The sequence below is a fragment of the Eschrichtius robustus genome, chromosome 12 (assembly GCF_028021215.1).
Source record: "Eschrichtius robustus isolate mEscRob2 chromosome 12, mEscRob2.pri, whole genome shotgun sequence".
NCBI lineage: Eukaryota > Metazoa > Chordata > Mammalia > Artiodactyla > Eschrichtiidae > Eschrichtius > Eschrichtius robustus.
Window position 1 is genome coordinate 46783971 of NC_090835.1, and position 22173 is coordinate 46806143.

Genomic DNA, 22173 nt, shown 5'->3' on the forward strand with positions numbered 1-22173 from the left:
CTCTCTTTGCCATTGAGCTGGCTTCTTCCTGACACCCTGCATCCCCGACCCCGGCCATTGCACCCCTGAGCCAGTGACTTTGGAGGTTCTCACAAGAGCCGCCTCCAGCCCTTCGTCTGGGCTAAGCAGAAACACTTGGTTCCTGGCATCCTGAGCCTGGACCGGCATGTGGCCATGGTGAGGGCTCAGCCCGCCTCCCTGGAGCAGGTTTGCTGGAGATTTCTGATTAATAAGTTGTCAAATAGGAAAAGGAGTCATAAGACCCAACGTCCCAGCTGAGGAAGAAATTACATTTCTGGAAGTTGGCCCAGGATAAGGACCAGATATTTTCTTCCACAGGAGTTTACACTTGACCAAGCTCAGAATCTCAGAGAGATTCATTCTGGAGCTGGTGGCAGGGGCTCAGGACCCATCCTTCCAATGAAAACAACTCCAAGGATGCACAGGGATTTTCACTGGAGTATCTGTAAGGGCTTCCTAAACAGCAGTGAATCTTCACAGAAGCCTTCCCAGAAAGGCAGGCAGGAAGGAGACTTCTCTGTTTGGAGATGGAGGTACCAAGCTGGGCAGTGATTTATCTGAGAGCGTGAAATGCCAATGACCAAGAAGGGAACGCTTTTCCCAACACCCAGTTGAATCCACAGTTCTTTGATGCTGACAAACCACTTATTTGAAACACTGCTGACTAACAGCATTTATTGAGCACCTTTTATAGGCTGGGCTCTGGGGAAGATGCTTTGAACAGTTCATCCTCACAGTATTCTTAAATGCTGGTACCATTATCATGCCCATTTTACTGATGAGGAAACAGAAGTTCCGAGAGGTTCCCTGACTCACTCGGCTTACACATCTGGCAAGGGGAGGAACTGTGGTTGTAACCCAGCTCTCTCTCTGCCAAAGCCGGTTCCTTTCCCTCTGTTTTACTCCTCAGTCTAGCAAGCAGTTTAAACTATGTATCGACAACCTCAAAAAATGTTCCTGCCCTTTGATCCAGCTAACTCGCTTCTGACAACCACTCTCATGAAATGATGCTAAGTGCAGAATAAGTGTCTTACATGGCTAAGTTCAACATGGCTAAGCACACGGTGGTGTGTACCCCTCTTCTTCCCTACATTCCACTGAAATGACAAGAAATTCAGAAATAAAAAGAGTGCTCGTGGTTGTGGGCAGTCAGGAGGAATGGGATCAATGTCCAGAAGATTAAGGAATTTCAGGGAAACTATAAGACAAATACAAGAACAGGTTGGTGAAGAAATTAAAACGAAGCTGTAATGCCACAGGGCTAAATGCGCAATCATCACAGAGAGAATTTTCCCAGCAGAGTTCCAGAACAGGGGCAACGTGACCTGGGTGAAAGAGTGCGCTAGAGATGGACTGTAGGGCGGTGAATGGTTCCTTTCCACTGTCCACTAACCACTCTGCACACGCAGTCACCTGAGGCTGGCTCCTGTATCAACAGCTGCATTCCCTGCCAGAGGAATGGGATTCTCATGGGGGCAAGGAAGTGTCCCCCAGCCACCAATACTGTTCAGCCCAGACGGTCATCTACAATGTTAACAGCTATGTTAGAATTGCTAGCTATTTCAGAAAGCCAGAGCCTGAGAGAGGCACAAAAATAGAATGGACTCCAAGAAAACAGACTACCCAAAACAGAAGAAAACTGTCAGGAATTAAAATGAATATCCCAGAGAGAGTTAAGAGAATATCACATCCACTTAAAAAATAAAGCCTCTATGAAAAAGATACAGTAAGAGTTCTTGGGAATTAAAACCATGACTGACAAAGTTTTAAAAACTCAATAAATGTGCTAAATAGATAACTGAAAACCTAATTAGTAAGCTGGAAGATCAAGCTAAAGGATTCCCTAAAAATGTGTTAGAAAAAAAGAAAGATGCCATTGTTTTTTAAGTTATATGATATGAGGTGTAAAACCAAGCACAGATACCTTTCTTATGGAAGCTCTAGAGGAGAGAACACAGAGAATGGAGAGGAGGAAATAAAAAGATATATTAGAAAAAAATATCCTAGTGCCAAAGGAACACTTCAGATAGAAGAGGACCCACTGAGAACAAAGCAAGTCTCTTAAACTCAAGTTTCAAAAAAAAGGCAATAAATCTAATAGAAAAATGGGTAAAGGGCACAGATAATTAATTCACAGAAGAGAATATGAATATGGCTAGTAAATAGATGAAAAGAGCTCAGTCTTAACACATCACCAGGGAAATGCAAATTATACTTTACATCCATCCACCCTAATATCCAGTGTTGGTGATGACATGATAAGTCAGCAATTTCACAAACGTCATTTGTGACAGCTTCCAGAGGGCATCTTGGCACCAGCTATGAAAATCTCAGATGTAATTCAACACTTATATTTCTAGGAATCCATCGTATCCACTAAGTGGTGGAATCTGGTTAATTTTTAAAAGGTGGTCGCAGGTCTTTCTGTATTCTGGGGCTAGTCTGCCCAGCATGGTCACCACCAGCCACGTGTGGTTACCGAGCGTGCAAAAGGTGGTTAGTCTGAATTGAGATGTGCCGTAAGTGCCAAATAGACACCGGATTTAAAATACCTTGTTATTTACGAGAATTAAAATAACGCATAATTTTATGCTGAGTAAATGTTGAACTGATAATATTTTGGATATATTGGGTTAAGTAGAGCATATTGAAATTAATCTCACCTGTTTCTTTTAATTTTTCTTAAATGTAGCCACTGGAAAATTTCACGTTTTATCTAGGGTTCATATTCTCTTTCTATTGGATGGCACTGAGTCAGTGGGAATCAGCTGGAGAGAAAACAGCCCTTTGGTTTGAGAGAGCGAGTAATTGGACCCAGGCCTGGAGGAGACTTTGAGGCAAACGGGAGCTCAACTGCTTCGTGTGAGAAAGGAGAAGAGAAAGTAACAGACTAGGACGAGGACAGGCAAGTGTGGCCCGGGGCTGGGTTTCAGGGGACAGAGAAAGCGAAGAGAGGATGGGAGGGAGGCCCAGGAACATGACAGTAGCCGGAGACCAGGGAACAGGTGGCTGAGGAAGGCCTCCCCGAGCCCCTGGGACAGGGCCAGCAGTGAGTTTTGCCAGCAGTGAGGTCAGCTGATAAATTTTAAATGGGTTCCTGATCTATGCCATGATACTCCTCTGCCGTCCCTGCACCCCAAGGACAGACCGTGTGGGGCTGGGGACACTGTGTCCCTGCTTGGACAGCAGGGCTGGGTGAGGACGGTGATGTGCCAGGCAATGGCCCAAGAGCCCCAGGGGAGGAGGGAAGGTGAGGAGCAAGGGTGCCGGACGAGGGGTCAGGCAAGTGCCAGGACGACGTGACAGGTACCCAGAGTCCTTGGAAGGATCCCCAAGAGCCCTGAGCTGCTGCTGGCAGGGAGGTGCAAGGCGGCTGAAGATTTTCATTTGGTTTTGAAGGGAAGGATCACCCCAGCCGGCTGGCCGACACTAGGCCCCTTCGCCGCGTTACACAGGGCCTTGTAATACCCTCTGGGGTGCTGGGCAGCAGCGGCTGAGAAGTTTGGTGGCAGTGCTGGCGGGGAAGGTGAGGAAGTGGAACCAAGCAATGCTAGTAGCCACCTCAGCAAATAACATGGAAAGCTCTCCGGGATCAGCTGTCAGGTGATGCAGGGAGCAAGGTCCCGGGGTGGGGGTGGGGCAGGGTGTCCTGCATGTTCTGCAGGGGCCCCCCTGCGAGACACCCACACCCCTCTCAGCCTGCTCTGGGTCTCGGGAGGCTGCCTTGTAAAGTCTACACACACAGACCTCTTTGCCCCAGACTCCTGAGGCAGATTGGCCGATGGGGGCCCTGCTGAAGATCCAGGGCATGGGTGGCGCGTGAGGGCAGGTGTTTAGTCCCTGGCTCCTTCCCTGCGTTGCGGTACGTTGTCCCTCTACCTTGAGGCCTCTCCACAAAGTGCTGTCTCTCTCTGTCTCTCAATCTCTGGCTTCCAGCATCTCCTATGCCTCATCCCTGCAGGCTCCCCATGGTCCCCAGCCCTGGCGAATTGCACATTCCTATTCCTTCCCCCCTCAGCCGACCACACCTTTGTCAACAGCCTTTCACTAACTCTTCCTCACTAATCCAGCTCGACTCTGCCATTCGCTTCCTACAGAGACCCTGACCGATACCAGGATGTACCATACGCTAAAACTTTTGTGCACTTAAGGGAGAAGGCAGAGGGAAAATACACGTTTGAATTTACAGAAAGGAATATGGGAAAGGTACATGAGAAACTAATAACAGTAGCGGGTATAGTGGGAGGAATCAGTGAACTGGGGCAGAGGTGGAGCGGGATTTCCCATTGTATCTAATTTATATTATTTTGATTTTGAACCATGTGAATTATTATCTGTCACAGCGGTCCCCAACCTTTTTGGCACCAGGGACTGGTTTCTTGGAAGACAGTTTTTCCACGGACGGGGTGGGAGGGCAGGGGAGGATGGTTCAGGGGGTAGTGTGAGCGACCGGGGGCAGCAGATGAAGCTTCGCTGGCTCACCTGCCGCTCACCTCCTGTGTGGCCCGGTTCCTAACAGGCAGCGGCCCGGTACTGGTCCGTGGCCCGGGGTTTGGGGACCCCTGATCTATCACACAAAATTAAACTGGAAAGAATCTTCTCTACCCCCCATTGGATTATCTGGGGGAATTGTAGACTGAAATAATAACACACCACGTGAGAGCTGTGACTTTCAGTTTTATTTGGGGATTTACCGAGGACTATAGCCCAGGACACAGCCTCTCGGATGGCTCTGAGAAACTGTTCAGAAGCGGGGAAGGGGTGGTCAGCATATATGTGATTTTGGAGAAGGGTACCTGCAACCAAGCACACGTCTCGCTAGAAAGTTACTGCTAGCCACGGGGAATAGACATCTTACTTAATGATTTTCGTGCTTTTCCAAGTATGGGAAGACGCAAGAACTTGTGTTCATAAAATTTTCTCCTGGAAATATCTAACCGAAGGCTGTTCTGCCAGTTTTCCCAGAGCCCAGAGCACCTCATTCCTGATCTCCACCCTGAACTCCTTTCAGGGTGTGTTGAAGATCAGTGATGGCAGTGGCGGATGACTCAATCCTGGTACAGCTGGATGGCGAGCGATATTCTTTGGCTGGCAGAATTGGTTTAATCCCGTCTAGACCTTTCACCAAGGCACCTCCAAATCTTGAGCGGGAAAAGCCGCAGCACGGAGGGAAGTGGCCTCTCCTAGCTGGCTCCAGGCAGCTGGGCCACAGCTACCCCACCTGCCTCTCTCCCTCCTCCTGTCCTTCTAGGGCTCTGGCTTCAGCCACTAGTGTCCTAGAGGCTTTCCACCAAGAGAGACCACAAAACCAAATCACATAAGTGGAGAACAAGGGGGGCCAGCGCTGAAAGCCAGCATCGTGGAGAGACAGCTTTCATCCTGCTCACTTCAACCTTGACAGGTACTGTTCAGTCTGTGGTTTTTGCTACTGGAAGTTTCCAAAAGGCCCAGCAAGATCCATTCCTTTAGCTGACTTGCCGTGTGAAATGCCCCAGGCACGTGGCCAGAGCTTGGACGATGTTCCCCCTACCCCGCCTTTTCTAAGTCTGACCCCAGGGCCTCACCCCAGATAAGCGTGACACAGACATAGAGCTCAGAACCACACCCAGTGAGGACCTCAACCTCCCATAAAGAGAACGCTGACCTTTGCTATTTCCCATCAGTTTTGTGGAATAATCAGAGGGACCAGCTGGGCAACAAAGCTGCATTCACCAAGCTTAGCGCTCACTCGTTTCCTCCTTAATCCTCCGAGTCACCGTTACGAGGCAGGGAGGGGCCGGTGCTGTTACAGCCTTTTAGCCACAACAGCGGGTAATGACCTGCCTGTGTCGTGCGTGAGTCACGAGCAGAGTGAGATCTCAGCCCTGATCTCTGGACCCTGGCACAGCATCTCTCCTCACCCTCAGCTGGGCACCAGCTGTAGCGGATGCCCTTCTGTCCCTTCACGTGGCTCCCGGCTTGCTGCGGGAAGGCAGGCATAATGGACACGCAGATTGGCCTAGCAGCTACCTAAACAAGTTCAAAGGCAAAGACCTTCCTTCCGCCATGGGCCGAGACTGCCCAAATGGTTACCATCTGTCCCCCTTTGGGGAGTTGGGCGTAGCTCTTGGCAGCTCTGGCAGAAGCGAGCACCTGGTCCAGATGTTTCGGAAATACCGGGCGAGTGGCAGCCTGTGCGTCCCTGAAGCATTGTCGCTGGGCCTTGATCAGATGTCACCTCACTCTGTTAAAGTGTCAGCCAAGGTTAGTTCATCAGCCCGGCTGCACCCTGTGCAGAGACCGGCAGGGGTTGGTTTTACTTGGGTAGGAGGGAGTCACAGAAGCATCCGTGGAGTGGTGGGGCCTGTCCATATCGGAGGGAGATCTGAGGGCAGGAGGAATCCACGGCTGAGGCCAAGGCTGTGGCGAGAGACAAGGGGGAAGCAGGCCCTTCACAAGTGCTAAGGACGCACCGTGCCTCACACTACACTTAGCTTCGGGCAAAAGGCTTATCCCCTTATTCCATTTACTACTCCTTTACCTTGTGCCAGGCTGCGGACGAAATCGTCTTCACGTGATCTCACAGTTTCCACGTGGACATCTGACACTCGGGTAAACTGCCCGTGTGTGTAGAGCCCAGAAATGGTTGAGCTGGCATATGAACCCCTGTCTGCCTGGAGCCTAAATGTCCCCACTTTCCAGAACATTCCTGCACACTTACCCACAGATCTGAGCAAGTTGTGGGGAGGGAGGAAGGGAGGAATGAAGGGGACCAGCTCAGAGGCAGAGAGGAAACGGTGAGGTGGAGGCAACGGGAAATCCTGGCCGTGTCCACACAGGCCGTCAGTACAGAACTGTAACTGTTTTAACGTCAAGGCCAGAGGCAGCCACCACAGAATGGCAAGGGCAGAATGCATGTACTTTGACAGTTGGCCTTTAAAATACATGTTCCTTCAGCAATTGGAGACCCAGTGAACATCCGGATCTTCCTAAATTAAGCCTTTGAAATAAAAATAATAATAATTTCAGGTGACAAAGTAAATATGCGTCATGCTTTGTAGCTAGAAGACTGCAGATCTCTGAGATCCAGGCTGTTCCTGCTCACCTGGTCCCTGCATTTAATGGATTTGCTGGAAGGACCTCCAGAGAAGAGGGGACGTCCTGATAACGTTTGGCCCAGGAGACGAGGAGGAGGAAGGCAGACCCAGCAGAAGCTGATGGCCACAAACCTGGCAGCACCTGCAAAGTCCCTGGATAGTCAGCCTCATTTGACTCTTCTGTGTTCCCTGTGGGCTCCCTCTGCAAGGGGGTCATGGAAGGTTCTGGAGCCATGTCCACTTTGGGGTGTGGGATGTCCAAAGTTCCATGGGAAAACTTACCATGCAAATCAAGCTGCAAATGCCCACCAATCACTGTGACAGTCACTCCCAGCTCTGCCATGCTGGCTGACCTTGAGCAGGTTACTTAACTTCCCTGTACTTCTGTTTTCTTATCTGGAAGATGAGTGTGACACTAACATAACCTACCTCCTAGGGTCATGATGGGAATACAATGTGAGAAAGTATGCAAGGGGCACAGGGCGCTTTGCAAGTGTGCTGTATTAATGTGTCCTGGTGAGACTGTGGAGATCGTGTTGGGGGGGGGGATTTATCGCACCGTGCTTTATGTCAGAGGTCTTAGGGGACCTCCTTCAATGCCTTCAGTGATCCCTTAGGAAAGAGGTTATTGGCAGAGTTGACAGATGAGGACTCAGAGAGGACAAATAACTCTGCCCAAGGTCATGGAGTTTAGCGGCCAGGGCTTGAACACACCTGGGCCTGGTTCCAAGCACTGTTATGTGAATCAGGCCACGCCTCCTCCCAGAAGCCCCCGCCAGGCCTGAATTTATATCCCTGACACCTACTTAGGTTGCCTGATGCAACCACAGCCCTGGCAGTAAGAGAACCTGGTCACACTTTACTCGTGCTCCCCGAGCCCCCGTGGGCGGGCCTTTTCTGTCGTTCACAAACAGTTGGTGGCCCAGTGGGGAGTGTGGCCAGAGAAGGTACACCGAGGAAACGGAAAAGGGAGAACAAAACTAGAAGAGGAGTTGGGATCCTCGGGCCCAGTCGTGAAGGGACACATTCCAGCAGAAACACTTCTCTATTTTCTGCCTGATCTTTGAATCGCCTCCTGGGGGAACAGGTCCCAGGCACAGTGACAGGGGAGGCAAGCATGTGGGGACAGCACGTGGGTGACGGAGCACCTAGCCCGGCTGGTCCTCACGGCTGTGATCTCATGCAATCTCCACACCAACCCTAGGAGCTGATGATCAGTGTGCATTTTACGGACCAGGCAGCTGAAGCCCATTAAAGTTAAACAAGGTGCTCCAAGTCGAGCAGCTGAGGAAGATTTAAGCCTGGTCCGCCTGGTCCAGAGTCTCTGGGTGACCGCCGCCCTCGGGATAACAGTGACGCTGCTTGGATCACAGATGACGTGTGACCTGCACCCGCCAAGCCTGGGCTCCTCACCACGGCTAGAGTCCAACATTTCGATCCAGTGGCATAAGGAAACAGGCAGAGCTGGGATTCCAGGAGGAAAGGGATTGGAGTGGAAGGAAAGAAGGAGACAGAAAAGTTAAGGAAGAGGAGAGAACAGAAAGAACTTAGGGAAACGGGGAATTCAAAGCCCTCCTTCTGGAGCCAACTGGCAGCGAGTGCAAGACAGCTAGAAGCTACAGCAAATGACGTCTTAACTCGCTGTCTACTTGCAAAACAACAAAACAGACCTATTTAGCAGCCGAAGAAATGGCTGCCTTTATCCTGCCTCTGGGGGCTCAGGGATGGAAAAGCTCAGGAGAGAAACACAAGCTGTGGAAGAGTTTCCCAGATGGTGGGGAGACTTGGGCTGGGGCAGAGGAGGCACCCAGTGCAGAGATAGGTCTGATTTGGTCCGACCCAGGGGGAACCTGCAAATGTTGGCTGATGTGATGAGGCCATAACACATACAGACAGGCCACAGGGCTCGGGTTCCTCCTCCCCAGGCCTCCATCCTGGGCCCTCCTCTTTGCGACCCAAGGCTGGGCCCCGTCACGCATCCCCTCAGGGCTCCCATACTTGCCTCTGGCTCACGTGCTAGCTTTGACCTTGATTCGAACAATGAAAGGCTCTGGGATTGGCTTGTCCAGCTCCCGCATTGTTTTCAGATAGAGAAAGAAGTTAGGAAAGAGCCTTTTCTTGGTCCTCAGCAAGCTTGCTTTTTGTTTCTGTGTGACCTTATTTCGCCGAAGGGTTTGAAAGCCTCAAGGGGCTCTTTGGAGGGTGGGTCAGGCCCTGGAAGGACCTCACTGCCACCCCTTTGTCCCAGATGGAGACCAGGAAGAGTCAGCCTGAGAGCGAGGTCAGTGGGGGGCTGTGTGGGTGGCGGCATTACTGGTCACTGGTCACGCCCACAGGCTGAACTTTGGGCAGATTTGCTTTTTGCTGGGCACGAGTCAGGCTTCTCAAGATGTTCCACAGCTGGGAGCACTTAGGTCAGACCAAGGTGGAGCCTCCGAGGAGGGTGGCCAGAGTCTGGCCGATGCTGATGGGCAGAGCAAGCCCCAAATCCAAGGAGACTCTCCTAAGTCTGCCCAGAACAGAAAGAAAAACAACTCGAGATCAGAGGAGTAAAGGAAGGCAAGAGTGAACAGTACAAAGGGATGGGAAGGAAGTTCTGGTTCTGTTGCCCCAGGGGGAGGCAGGAGGGGGTGTTTAAGGAAGCTGCAAATAGATCCCTTCACTGCCCCTTCATCTGGACCGGTGGCTGCGTATCAGAATCACGGGGCAGCTTTGGAAAACTACAGATTCCCAGGCTCTGCCCTCCACCACCCTGGATTTGGCACTGGTACACTGGACAGTCTCCCCAGGCGATCCTAACGTGAAGCCAGAATTGAAAATGGTCAGGTGTAGGTCAAGGCTCCTGAAACTTTCATTGCATACTGATCAACCAAGGTCTCATTCAAGTGCAGATTCTGACTTAGCAGATGTGGGACAAGACCTGGGAATCTGCATTTCCAACAGGCTCCAAGGTGCTGCTGCTGCCGCTCCTCCTGGCGTGGGGACCGGTCTGAGGAGCCCGGCTGTAAGCTAGACATCTGGGACAGAACCCAAGGAGCCCGGCTGTAAGCTAGACATCTGGGACAGAACCCAAGGAGCCCCAGCACCAGAGGTGGACACTGAGGCCGGGAGAGGCCACGTAGCTCAGGAAAGGGCCAGCTACCAGCTTCCTGACGGGGGGAGGGCAGCACAGCCGGACCTCACACACAGTAGCTTATTTTTTGCTGCTGAAAGGCTCCAGGTGCCCCAGGTTTCCGAGCAGAGTATTGAGATGAAGGAAGAACTGTTCTCTGGGAATGATGAGCCACAAGTGGTCCCTTTATGGCTCAGAAAAGTCCTTTGGACACTCACGCAGAGACAGAGGGGATGAGATTCAGCCACCCAAGTCGTTCCCTTGTGGACCCCTCCCCATCTGCTTCAGCCAGGACCAGGGACAGAGCAGGGGAGGGAGGGAGGCAGGGTCTTCAGCCCAGAATGCTCTGGGAAGGGACACCGTGGTGCCTAAGTGTGGCGAGTCCTCCCTGTGAAGTAAGGAAGGTTGAAGACCCAGATGCAGAGTCAGTCCCTGTCAAAGGTCATGATTGTAGAACAGGCCAATTCTCCAGGGAGCCTCAAACCCTGGCAGCTCTGGGGCCCTGCCCATCCTGCTGCTCCCAGTTGGCCAGTCTCTCTCTCCTGGGTGCCTGGGGCGTGTGCTAGAGGGAGTCCATGCGATTGGCTCAGCCCTGATGATCTTCCCACTTCATGGGTCAGCCACGAACGATGGGCGAGGCTCCCTTGGGTCCCCCTTCACTGGCCATCCCTGAGGATGGTTGGCAGACATCCCAGCTGACAAGTCTGGTCACACCCTAGGAGCTGGCCAAGGCTCGGAGTGGGCCCTCACGGCCATAGTCTAAGCAAATTGGGGAACAAGTGGCTTCACTCCCCCAATGTGGGGCTCAGCAACCCCACCCTCCCTGCGGGTCCCCCATCCAAGCATCTTTGGCCATGTTGGGAGGACTTTGTTGGTCCTGGTATTTTTCCTGTTTGTCCTCAGGTAGAGGTGATAAAAATGCCCCTAAGAAACTTCATGTGAGCAAAGTTATATTCTAAGGCTTTGGGAAGAAAGAAAAGGGGTAAAGAGGAAAGAAAGAGAGATACAGGAAAAAGAAAAAGGGCTGGAGATTTGTAACAGGCATGCCATTTGTTTGCAATAGGAATGTCGATAACAGAGCTCTTTTGAATAGCTATGTGTTGTTATTCTAGCTAAAATTAATCACCTGGATGACAAAAGTGATGCAGACAAACCGCAGCCCGCCGAGCAAACCTGGAAGCTCACAATCCATCAGGCTGGGAGGCCTGAGAGAGTTAACACACGTGAAACCCTGAGAACTGGCCCCGGCCCACTGTGAGTAAACATGTCCTCTCGTTTTACAGCTTGGAGATGAAACAGGCTCCTTCTGGTTTCTTTCTATTCCATCTCCTGTCTCTGTGGTCACAGCCTATCCTGCCCTTCCTGGGAGGGCAGGTGCCATGTCTCTGAGCCCTGGTCCTCCTCGCCTTCCACCCTGAGCTGAGTTCACTCTCCTCGCCCCCAGCCACCTTCGCCAAGCCAGGAGAGTCCCCAGCCTGCTGTCCCCCTGCCCCAGGATCCAGACATGCATGCTGCTCTGCCCTCTGCCTGCACTACACAGGGCAAGTTATGTGACCTGTGTCTCAGTTTCCTCCTCTGTAAATGGAGGTGAAGCACCGCCTTGCAAGGGTGATCTAACGTGTAGTGTCAGGCACCCGAGTGTTATATAATCCTCTGCTACTTTTTTTTAAAAATAGATTTATTTATTTTATTTATTTATTTTTGGCTGCATTGGGTCTTCGTTGCTGCGTGCGGGCTTTCTCTAATTGCGGTGAGCGGGGGCTACTCTTCGTTGCAGTGAGTGGGCTTCTCAATGCGGTGGCTTCTCTTGTTGCGGAGCATGGACTCTAGGCGCGTGGGCTTCAGTAGTTGTGGCACGTGTGCTCAGTAGTTGTGGCTCGCAGGCTCTAGAGCACGGGCTCAGTAGTTGTGGCACACGGGCTTAGTTGCTCCACGGCATGTGGGATCTTCCCGGACCAGGGCTTGAACCCGTGTCCCCTGCATTGGCAGGCGGATTCTTAACCACTGCGTCACCAGGGAAGCCCCCTCTGCTACTTTTACTAATAGTATTGTTATCGTCATGGAAGTGTTCTTAGCTTCTCCAGGGACCAGCTTCTCACCGTTGTGGCTGCCTACATGGCTGACGTGGTCTAGCACATATTCACTCATCAAATTCCTCAAATATTTACCGAGTGCTGACTATGTGCTACACCCTTGGGACATAATGATGTTAGAGATGTCCAGTGGTCCTTTTTTATTGAAGTATAGTTGATTTACAATGTTGTATTGGTTTCAGGTATATAGTGACTCAGTAGTTTTACAGATTATACTCCATTAAAAGTTATGACAAGATAATGGCTATAATTCCCATCAATATATCCTTGATGCTTATCATTTATACATAGTAGTTTGTATCTGTTAATCCCATACCCGTAATCTGCCCCACTCCCTCCCCTGTCCAGTGGTTTTTTTAATCCATTTCTTTGGGATCCTGTTGTCTCCACTTGGTGGTATTGATGCTGGAGTACCATCTACCGCTTTGGGGGCACTTAACCTGTAATTTATATGCACATTCCTCAATTAGATCCTTACGCAACCCTGGGCGCTAAACCTTGCTCCCTTCGTTTCCAGCTAAGGACACTGAGGCACAGGGAGGTCAGGTAACCTGCCCGCACTCCTACAGTGAGGGTGGCGGCCCTGGGCTTTGAACAGAGCCCTATTTTTACCCTAAGCTCTCCACCGTGCTCTGGGAGGCTTTCTTTTGTGGAGCCCACCTCCCTTTTCTGGGGAGCCGCCTTCCCTGGGCACAGTGAGACCCTCCCTCAGTTCTATCCCCGAGAAACTGAAAATCCTTCTGCAGCTTTTAGCCTCAGCCACCAGCAAAACTTCCTGCAACTGGGAGTATCTGCAGTCAGCTCTTTCCGTGGGCCTGTGTGCATTCAGATTTTCTTTGGAGGTGCTGCATGGAAAATATTAGCCCGTGAACTAAACAACTGTTCAGAGATGCCATTCAAAGAGGCACAAGCATTCCAGGAATTGTTGAGTGTGAAAATGGCACACAAGGGTCCAGTTTCCAGGCACAGAATTGGGGACAAAGCAAATGCCATGTGTATCCTTGAGCCCACAGATAGCTGTTCTGGGAGCGGGTCATCTGGGAGAATCTCATGACAAACGAAGCCAGAAGATGTTGCTTTTCTGATTTTAGATCAGCTCGGGCACAGAGGGAGAGCATGGGCGGCTGGCCTGGGACCCACCACGTCAGCTCTACCAACCAGGAGAGGCCCCTGCTAACCCTTGAAAATGCACTCGCCTTCGTCACGTACAGAAGGCCCAGACCTACCATCCCTTCCCATTGGTTCTCTTCAGCCCACACACAATGAGCTGAAGTTCTAGGGTGCCCTGCACGGTGCAAGGGCCTGTGGGGGACACCCGAGGTCCAGTGTGGGAGCCCACAGCCTACAAGGTAAACTGGCTCTTTTGTCTATTCTTTCTGTCCTTTGCATATTGGACTTGCAGAATTTTGCAAACTGTAACCACAGTGTTAAAAACATGCCTGCCTTTTAACCCAGCGATTCCGATTTCAGGAATTTAGCTTTAGGAATCAAGGACGTGAACCAATTTAGCTACAAGAAGGTTCAGACAATTTTTATTTTAATTAGTTATTTGTTTTTAATAGTAGCCAAGGATTGGAAACAAGCCAGATGACCAACAATAGGAGGTTGGTTACCAAAAGATGGGTATACCACACAGTGGAGTGATATTTGGCCATTAAAATGATTTTGTAAAAGTATATTTACTGAAAGCAGAGTCCAGATATATTATCAAGTGAAAGGAGCAGTTGTAAAATATGCTATGATCATATGGCATGATCCTGTTTGTGTGTGTGTGTGTGTGTGTGTGTGTGTGTGTGTGTGTGTGCGCGCACGCATACACCTCTCTCTGCACAGCAGTGTCTACACGTGCCATGGTGTCTGGTGTTTCATCGTCCTGACAAGAACTGTGCAGGGCCCCCTTGTTCACCACTGGAAGAGGGAATCCCCACTTCCAAGGGGTCTAAAGGGGCCTTTTGTCTTTCAGAAGGTGTGTGTTGGTGGGGGACTGGGGGTGGGGATAGCATATTTCCCCAAGACGCTTCCATCCAAGTGGAGGCAGCGCCCCTGGTATGACACCCCTGCGCTCTCTCCATCCCTCCGGCTACGCCATCCTTGTCACCCTCCCTGGAGGGAGGGGCTTAATCAGATTGTGAGTTTGGAAGCAGAAGCTGGGTGGGAATCGCCCAAACCCTCTTGGGTCTGCTCTCCCATGTGGTAAATCTCACAGGACAGGCCTCTTGGTTATGATGGGGTGAGTGAGATGCCTTATTCTGGGATTCAGTATTTGGAAGGACATGTAGCTGGTACACACCTCTCCAACATCAGTTTTCTCTGTATCAGTGACCTTCTGGTCTCCATCTGCCTTACTATACCTTTGTTTATTTCTCACTTGGATCAGGACTCAAGTGAGGAAGTAAGAAAGGGGGTGCTATTCGCTGGCCCCCCTCAAACACCTCAACATTCTGGGCCCCTTTTTCAAAACAAGCAATACTATACTGTAAGAAAGGGAGTGAAAGCAACTCCCCCATCTCACATTTCAGTTCCATCTTCAAATACATCAAGATGCCATCTCACCTCACCACCTCCCTTATCCTGCTGGTCCAAATAACTAGCATCTCTCTCTTGGATTATTGCAATAGCCTCATCACAGGTCCCTTGCTCCTACCTTTGCCCGCCTGTAGTTTATCCTCAGTGTTCAGTCAGATTGTGTAACTGCTCTGCTCGAATCTCCTAGTAGTGTCCCATCACTAATCAGAGAACAGCCCGATCCTTTCGCTGGCCCTCAAGGCCCTGCACGTTCAGGCTCCGTGACCTCCCTATCTCATCTCCTACACCCCATCTACACTGACATTCTCTTCCAGTCACACTGACCTCCCTGTTGTTCCCAGCATATGCCTGGCACACTCCTGCCCCAGGGCTTTTGCACGTGCTGTTCCCTCTGCTGGAACACACTTCCCTATTGTCTCCAGATGGTTCAGTTCTTTGTCTCCTTCAGGCTACTGTTTTCAGACTTTCCCTGATCACCCCATTTAAAATTTCAGCCTGCCTAACACTCCCAAAGCCCTTTCCCTGCCGTGATATTTTCATGGTGTTTATCCCCAGCTGTCGTACTATTTTTCTTATTTGTTTATTGTCTGTCTCCCCCAATTAGAATGTCAGCTGGACAAGGGTAGAGATGTTTGTTCTCTCACAGCTATTTCCCCCGCACCTGGAAGAGTGTCTGGCACATCATAAGCATTCAATTAATATCTGTTGAATGAGTGAATGGATCTAAAAGGTGGGTGACTGAGATAGTTTTAATTTATGGGAAAAATAAAAGAAGTATGATCTACTGTGCACCAAAATGTCATGGAGAAATTCACACCAAGTACACACACACACCAAATGAGGCTTCATCAACATTAAAACATTATAGGGGTTTTCTCTGCGTGGGCGGCTGCAGGTAAGTCTCTCTCTATCATCCTCTCTCTCCAACCACTGCTTCTAATAATCTACAGTAAATATATTGTTTGTGTAATGAAGTAGAAGTAGAGGATTAGTTTTGTTTTGTTTTTTTTTTAAAGTAGTGCTTGCTGTACATGATAAGGGGCTCAGAGGCAAGGACTGTGTGTAGGCATACGGGCATTTCTGTGTCCCTCAAATAGAGACTTTCCATAGCCTTAGATGCTCCACCTCTCGCAGGATGGCTAGTTCTCTACTAATCAGGTGCTCTTTCCCCCCCCCCCACTTATTATTTATTTATTTATTTTAATTTTTTTATTTTAATTTTTTTTTATTTTGCAATTTTTTGGCTGCATTGGGTCTTCGTTGCTGCACACGGGCTTTCTCTCTAGTTGCGGCGAGCGGGGGCTACTCTTTGTTGCGGTGTGTGGGCTTCGCATTGCGGTGGCGTCTCTTGTTGTGGAGCACGGGCTCTAGGCATGCGGGCTTCGGTAGTTGCGGCGTGTGAGCTCAGTAGTTGTGGCTCACGGGCTCTAGAGCACAGGCTCAGTAGTTGTGGCGCACGGGCTTAGTTGCTCCCAGCATGCGGGATCTTCCCGGATCAGGGATCGAACCCGTGTCCCCTGCATTGGCAGGTGGATTCTTAACCACTGCACCACCAGGGAAGTCCCTCGTCAGGTGTTCTTTATGTGCACCAACTACATAGCCTCTGGCTGTACATGAGAAAGAGGCCCCAGAGTGTTTGGACAAGTGCAGTAGTCAAGCTGCTGTCACCAAGAAAGGAAGATACATAAACACTCGGACAGCCAGTGGATGCCTTGCTTGGCATTCATGAGTAAACAGTCATAAATTTCACTGGGTTCTGTGGCTGACAAAGCATTTTCATATACATCATGTTACTTGGATCTTTCCAACAGCTTTGTGTGTTACCTGTTATTTCCTTCCCCAAGGAGGCTTAGAGAGTTTAAGTATTTTGTCCAAGATCCCACAGCTGGTTTCTCCCACAAACAGCCAGGAAGTAACAAACAGGAGTATGGTCTGTGGACTTTCCTAAAAGGAGTAGCGTTTGGGATGAGCCGATTATAGCTAAACCCCTGGATTTCTTAGAGGAAACTGAGATGGAGAAGTGCAGTAGGATTTGTCTAGGAAAGGAGATGCAACGACTCTGTTATCCTAGCAGTATGGGAGTGCCTCTTGTGGGGGGGGGGGGAATACCTTTGTTTGGAAAAAAGACCTTAATAAATACTTGGGGTAGAATGTCTTGAAAGGGTAGAGGTCTTGAAGTTGAAGCCACTCTGCCGTACCAAAAAAAAAAAAAAAGTGTGGGAGGCATTTTTTTAACCACTAAGAGAGTCTGCGAGAGAATAAAGGAAAGAAGAAGGAGCAGGGGAAAGGGCAAGATGGAGAGAGGCGGGAGAGAGCAGGGAAGTGTCAGTGTGCGGTGGCCAGAGGCCGCTTGAGGATTTTGTTGGATTTTGTTGGAGTTTGAACTTGTGTTGCTGTGACAGAAATCTGTTCTCATTCTCCCCTTCTAGCCCTTTCACTACTGAAATAGTTGGCAAATTCTGCTCAGCTCACAGATATTTTGTGTGAGAGAGAATCTTGATATACTTGACAAGAGTTGTGGCATGTAACAGCACAGAATAAGGACCACACACGTATAAGCAAAAGTCAGGGCAGGGCATGGGAAGACAGAAGAAGCCATGAGCACGTGAGCCCCCTAAGGATGTGCAGAAATCTTGGGGGGTGGCTCTAGGTTTCTAAAGGTCAGGAATCTGATTGCTCAAGCCAGCTTTACCTGGATCTCCACCAGGTGGGAGGAGGTAGCTAATAATCTGGGTTACATTCGAAAGGAAAATATTAGGGTTGACATTTAGCGGAAATTAATTTTTCCCTCTAATCAAGTTCCCTTGCTTGAGTCAAAAAGCAAGAATAAATAAGTGGAAAGGACAACAAACTTGTTCCTGCCCCATTTCCTGCCTTTCTTGAGAACAAGGCTTAATGGACCATTTTTCTTTTCTTTACTAGACAATGTCACGTGATTAGTCATACAGAAGGTTTATTTACCAGGGCAGATTTTCAGATTCCAAAGAACTTGAAAAATGCTGCACAAATAAGTAGCATTTGGGTTTATCCATCACTCCCCTGTGAGTTTGGTGAACATGGGTCAGTCTCCCTGTTTGCCCCTGTTTGTTCCCTTAGATTGGCCACTGCCAGCACTGGACATAAGCTGGTATTTTCCACTGTAAACCTTTTCTTCCTCCTAGGATTGGGCTCAGGCACGAGGCTACGCATAGCTCTGACCATATCAGAAGGAACACAAGGTCCAGCCTTTTATATGGAGCATTCCCAGGAGGCAAACCCAGAGGCATTCTCCCCTCTCCTTTCTCATTTCACCCGTCCTTGTTGTCACTCCTCTCCAAGGAGCCTGCAAGAAGGGCCTGTGCCCAGAACAGTCAGGATTTCTACTTCAAGACGTGCCCTGGGACCATAGCAGGGACATGGCTTTACACCTTTCCAAATGCGGTCACAGTCATCATCTGATGCCACCCTACAACTGTGATAAGAAACCACTTTCTCCAAGTCTCGTTCCCCATCCTGTAGGGCAGGATCCTGAGGCATCTCAGGGTGGGGATGCTTGGAGATGAAGACACCGGGGAAGCCGACCTGCCACCTTGGCCAATGGCACCTGCTTTACTTCCACCATAATCGGCGCATCAGAAGAGCAGCCTCAGGCAGGTGCCCAGAATTGGGGGAATTTCTCTCAAAGAGGATCACCCTCTGACCAACCAATATAATATCTATCTATCTCCACTCTTCTTCGAAGCTGCATTTCTCAGCACAAACCCACGAACTGGCAGGTGAGTTTGACCATCTGTCTCTAGGGATTTTGATTCCCATTCATCAGTCCCCCAAAGCCTCATTCAATTATTTCAATCTTAAAAAGCATTTGAATGTCCATCCATGCATTAATTCATTCGGCATGGAATTGCCTGATGTTATGAGGCACGTGGTGGAGCCGGTGGGCTGGGGACTGAGGAGAAGGCTGTGCCGCCCACCGGAGGCTTAGGGGCTTGTAGAGGGTGGAGAACGTTGAACAAGCCCGTGGGGGCGGGGACACAGGAGGGGCTCTGACAGCTGTAGGAGCGGGTCTGCGTGTGTGAGCGAGGGGCTTCCTGAGGGCAGGGTGTCCTCCCTGCCGTGTGCCCCTCCTCCCTCTGTCCCTCTCTGCTTCTCTCTGTGCCCATCTCCCTTCTTGTTCCCTTTTCCCTTCCTCCTCTGTCACCCAGTGACCATTTGTCTCCTTGCTCCGATCTCCCCACTTCACACAAAAAATGTTGTCCCTTCTCTGATTCTCTTTTCTCACCCCGCCCCCATCTTTCCCACACATCAGCCAGTCCCTCCAAACCAATAGAAATTCTCCCCAATCAGAGGCAAGGAGGAAGCATCCATCCCAAAAAGGCAAGGAACAGAACCAGCGTGGAGAACCAGAATCATGTCAGACATTTCCCAGGGGAGAGGAAAAGGCCATAGATGATAACAAAAATGTTGCTCGCTGCCATGACAACCGCAGCCAGTCAGCCACAGTACCAAGGGTTTGGAGGCAACAGAATCAATTGCATGTTTATTTCCCCAGCATGACCAGTATCCCTAAGGAAGAGGAAGCCAAGAAGGAGATGCCTTCAGTCCTCTGCCTGTCACCTGCCAGAGAACCAGGATGCTTGGTGGGGTTGGCCTTCCTTTCTCCAAACTGCCATCAGTTGTGATGTCACTGTCAGCTGTGCCCGGTGTGTAACTTTTCATCTGTATCAATCAGCATTGAGAGTCCGCTGGGTGCCCAGGTCGGGAGGCTCAGCCCCAGGCTGGTGTAAGTAGCCCCTGTCTCGAGGCACAGGAAGAGCCACAGCCAGCATCGGTGGGGTGGCCACAGGGCCCAGAAGGCTCAGTGCCAAAATGTTACCCAGATTATGTTTGCGGACGGGAAGGTGGGAGGTGGAGCCCCACATAACAAAACAGGAAGCAGCATCATTATTAAGAATAAAGCCTAAACTCAACAATGGGAAACAGAATAATCAATAGATCCCCTTTCCCGGCTACAGCCCACATCACACAGCCGAAGATTTAAAGGGCCAGTTAAGAAAAGGCCATGAGGGGATCATTTAGCATTTCTGTCCCAGGTCGTTTATGAATATGGACACGAATGTCCTCAAGCTGCATTGTGAGCTAAGCCGGCCACAGAGTCAGAGGCAGGCTGTTTCTGAGGGAGTGGTGACGCCCTCTCCAGAGAAGCTGTCACCTGCTCTGAGGCTGTCAGCAGGTCCAGCAGCACATGAGGGCCCTGGATATCTGATCTCTGATTGCTTCTGCACTGTTAGGATGACAGAGGAGGCTGAAGGGCGACTGGACATTCTCTCCCCACCATATTCCTCCCCACCTCCCCAGGCGTCATGCGGCTTTCAAGGGTCTCTGCGCTAACATAATATTGCCAAGTGCCAGGCATCTCAAATTGTGTGAGATATTAGCAGAAGTATAAAAAATATTGCCTGCCATAAGGAAGCTCCTTTAAGAGAATCCGTCTGTGCTGGGCATTGGGGAAGGGGGAAGGAGGCAGTGGAGATAGATCGCACTGCCGCTGCCTATTCTATTAAATATGACGCGTGGTTCAGAGCCACACGGGCATTTGTGAATCTCATTCCTCTGTTGGCTAAATGGAGCTCGATTTGTATGTGGATCAAAGAAAAGCTACTTATCCCTACTGGATATCTCCTTCTAACTCACTGGCATTGTTCAGCAGGGAAAGGTGAAACAAAGGCTGAATTTATTCACAGACAGGAGCTTCAAAGCCCGAACATCAAGGAAATAGCTCAAAACTTCAAAAAACAGCTCTGACCTGAGTTCTCCAACATTTTATATTTTCAAAAATCACAAGCAACAGATGAACTATCCAAAAAGAGCAAATTTCACTTCAATTTCCATTTAAATGCCTCAAAGCAAAAAAATCCAAGAGTTCTGTCTCTTTTTGCACTGCTGTCAGCCAGGCTGGGAGCCCCTCATATTCTCTTCTCTTATTTTTCCACCTTGTGGTGAAGGTCTACCTTCCAAACTGGTGAGGGCTGAGGTTAATCAATACGACAGTTGCTCAATGCTTCAGCGTAAGAGAAGTTGAACATTTACATCCAAACACCTCAGATTTACCACACCACCACATGGATCCAAAAACAAACAAAACAAAACAAAAACTGGCTTTAAAACAAATGCCATTAGAAAACAGTTTCTTTAAGAGTTATACATACACCTATCATATGTTCTATCCCTAATTACTTATCCAAGAAAAAAGAAGGCACATGTCTATATAAAGACTTTTACATAAATGTTCATAAGAGCTTTATTTGTAATAGCTAAAATTGAAACAGTCAAAATGTCCATCAATAATGAATAAGTAAATATGGTATAAACAAAATAACCAAACAGATTGTGGTATATCCATACAATGGAATACTACTCAGCAATGAAAAAGGGAGAAACTGGTGATACAAACAACAAGGTGCATGAATCAGAATAATTATGCTGATTGAAAGGAGCCAGACAAAAAGGAATTCATATAAAACTTTAGAACATGCAAACTACTCTGTCATGACTAAAAGCAGATCAGTGGCTGTCTGGGAGGAAGGGTCCAGGGAACCAGAAGGACAGATTGCAAAAAGGGCATGAAGAAACTTTTGGAGTGATGGATATGTCCATTGTCTTGAATGTGGTGATAGTTTCATGTGTATACATCAATACATATGTCAAGACTTGTCCGTTTTATACTTTAAATGTATATATACATATATATATGTGTGTGTGTATATATATATATATATATATTAAGCTTCAATAAAGCTGTGTAAAAAGTCAAAGAAAACATATGCCATGATGCAGTAACAGGGACTAGATATATACCCCTCCTTAAACAACTAGAAAACCAGAAAAAATATATGAGACAACAATTTCAACATTGGACAACAGTCAAGGTAGGATTGTGAAGGAAAATAAGCAAGATGGGTCTTGCAGTGGCACCAGCTCACTGTCTAGAGAGAACCCAGATGGTGGGCTTGCGGACTTGAGGAGACAGAGTTCAGAGTTGTGGGAGACCAAGGAAGTTCACGTTTTCAGGGCAGAATGCCAGAGTGAAGGGAGTTCTACACACAGAGAAAAACTCCAGACACTGTCAGGTTAGAAACCTTGTCTTTGATATCTGATCATAACCTGCATGTGAAAAAATTCCTTGAGGCAGAAAGAAGAACCCCATAAAAGGAGCAGCTGGAACAATTCCTGGAGTTCTTACAGGGCTAGAAAACGTTGGTATTTTCATCAGCCGAAGTGCAGACCCTGTAACACATGGGTTGTGTCCCAGAAGGGTATTGCCTTAATCACAGGGCTAAATCAGTCCTAGACTAAAGGTTGTTCT

At 49.3% G+C, this 22173-nt stretch overlaps 1 long non-coding RNA gene across 1 annotated transcript; it reads left to right on the top strand.

Moving 5' to 3' along the window:
* Positions 1-5226: 5226 nt before the first annotated feature.
* Positions 5227-19679, top strand: LOC137773752 (uncharacterized). The gene is made up of 4 exons (XR_011075722.1): positions 5227-5422; positions 11322-11463; positions 17990-18583; positions 19360-19679. It is a non-coding gene; the product is annotated as an uncharacterized lncRNA (long non-coding RNA).
* Positions 19680-22173: the final 2494 nt, after the last annotated feature.